Genomic DNA, 2,725 nt, shown 5'->3' with positions numbered 1-2,725 from the left:
ACACCAGACTGATCCTGCAGGCCAGTGGACCCCACCCCCACCTCCTCTGCCACCCTCTCACACTGCCCCCCCCGTTTTGCCTTTTTCTGCAGAAAATCTAAGGCAAACGGGTTGTAAATTGCTGCTACAGGCTAAGAACAGATCAATATCCACATTGCCGCAGGTTCCCCCTCTGCCAGTGGTGAGTGGAGATTGAGGGGTCCCATGATATCCAAAAGCAGCATTTCATTTCAGGACCTCCAATCAGAGAAAGTGCTCAGGAATGATTGTCTTGATTTGAAATGCTTGGGTCAAAAGCAGGAGACCCCGCAAATAAAAGTCTGACCTTAGCGCACACGCAGGAACATAGGTGGAACGTACACACACACACACACACACACACCTATGCATGCACGTACGCACAGACAGACACACACCAACTGCTGCAGATTCAGATGAAACACAGATAATTAGCTCTAATAGAAACCAGACTTCTGTAGCCTCTCTCTCTCTCCCTCTCTCTCTCCCTCCCTCTCTCTCTCTCTCTCTCTCTCTCTCTCTCTCTCTCTCTCTCTCTTATCCCAACTTCCTCTCCCCCCCTGTCTTTTTGTGGTGTTGAGGGTTAATGTAAACCAGGGCTTGTTACCCGTAATGGGGGACTTCAGAGAGAGATGGAAGTGAGGGAGACACAAAGCAAAAGAGGTAAAAGAGAGGTCGGCCTATTCTACTATCGTAAAGGTAGTATAGTTGTAGTATAGGTCGGCCTACTGCCTAGGCCTACTACCTAGAGGAGTGAGAAATCCATTTTTCAAAGATTTAGCGCTCCTTGCAGTGTTAAAACACACACAGGCCTACACCTTTGACTTTTATATCAGTTTTAGGACAACGAGCCCAAAGAGGGAGATAGAAACTGTGATAAATGAGAGGGAGAGAGTGTGTGTGTGTCAGTCATCAAAGAGTCTATAAATCATAGCACACTTAAATCCTGAGAGCCAGATGCCTTCACACTGATAACAAGCGGTCATCTCGTTACCGTCACACATCAAAGCGGGCCAAGAGCTGAATCTCTCTCTCTCTCTCTCTCTCTCTCTCTCTCTCTCTCTTTCTCTCTCTCTCTCTCCCCTTTGGAATGTATTCCCCTGTTTGGTAGGCGTGAGAAATCTCCCTGTGTGTGTGTGTGTGTGTGTGTGTGTGTGTGTAGCCTATATGTGTGTGTATTTGTGTGAGTGTGTGTGTGTGTGTGTGTGTGTTTTGAAGCCTCAGAGGTGACATTCCTCCGTGTCAGAGCAACAGCCTCAAGTTTAAGATAACACGGCCACGGTGATCTAAGGGTGGGAATCGATTCCCCCCGGTGGCTGGCGAGGGCCCCGGGTCAGAGCTGATGGCTTTACCTTCCGCACGCAACCCCTAACCAAAAAACACCGTGATATTCCTATAATAATCATTCAACACGCCTATAGGGACTTGGGGAACGCAATAGTGCGTTTATAGCCTACTGACCTTTCATCTCTGGTTGTCTACCTGATATCACTATAGTCCTATGATATTCCTACAGGGACTTGTAGTTTTGCTGTGATATTTGTCTAGGCCTTGTATCCTTCAAGCATTTATTATAGGATTACTATAGCCCAGTTCGGCGGAGCTAATCGTTTATGTCTCTGTAAAAGGAAAGAAAAAATTTCAAGCAGGGTAGGCATAACCTACATTAAAAATCGACAATTTGGACCCCAATGATGTCTGAAAGTAGCCTATAGGCCTATCTAATCGGTACAAATATGGAGATATTTTAGGCAATGTAGGAAAGGGGAAAAGGTGAAAAATAATGAGCTATTTGATTTCGTTGGATTTTTTTTGTGTTATTGTTTTGTTTTTTGTTTGTTTTGTTTGTCTGCAAGTTAAACTGTGTGTTGCTGCAGAATTTGGGGTTCCTAAAAAACAAATCACTATAACAGTCCTATTCCCATAGTGTATACAACTCCAATGTCAGTGATCATATATGGTATTTTTTATTTTTTATTTTTTTTTTAATTTTCCGTGGTATTAGCCTACTATAAAAAACCAAATACTTATGGTTTTGCTGTGATATGTGCATAGTGTATAGTGTTTCTATGGAGAATACCACAGTTCTTTTCCGTCGGGAGTATGGGTGAATAGTATAATTACATGGGCTATCCAGTTTGCAGTATGACCCGCATCCACCCCATTTATCTGTCCAAGCTCTTAGGAAAGCTGCTGCGGCACCTGCAGGAGACTCCCAGTGACCTGTAGCTCTGAGGACATCTGGGAATACCATGCATGTCTCCCTCGGCTCCCCATCCTGCCTGTTTAAACGGACCACCGACTCATTATGGCTTTCCCAGATCCCCGAGCTCAAGAAGCCACTAGAATAAGCTGCGTTTATGAGATGTTTTCTTTTTCCCTTTCACTGTGGTTTATTTGACTGAGGATTCAGCTACAATAAATAAAAATAATAGTTTTAAGAAATTCAATTCTCTATGGGCCTAAAACACCAAGACTATGGAAAATGAGTTTCACAAGATAAAAATGCCAGGTATTTAAAACAATGTCTGCGTGTCAAATGACTGCCTTCACGGCTTGAAATTGATTTGGTCAGTTTATTATTCAGTCCCTCGTTGGAGAGTTTGGGTTTACAGTTAGAAATCTAAAATTAATATCCAGACGAAGAAGTATGGAAGATGCTTTCATTTTTATTTAAGGCATGAACCAAATATTTACAACACTCAAA

This window comes from Centroberyx affinis, unplaced genomic scaffold (assembly GCF_046629955.1).
Source record: "Centroberyx affinis isolate AG114_WGS23_722 - 3 ecotype Tasmania unplaced genomic scaffold, CSIRO-AGI_Caff_v1 ptg006324l_1, whole genome shotgun sequence".
NCBI lineage: Eukaryota > Metazoa > Chordata > Actinopteri > Beryciformes > Berycidae > Centroberyx > Centroberyx affinis.
This window is presented reverse-complemented; position numbering follows the sequence as displayed.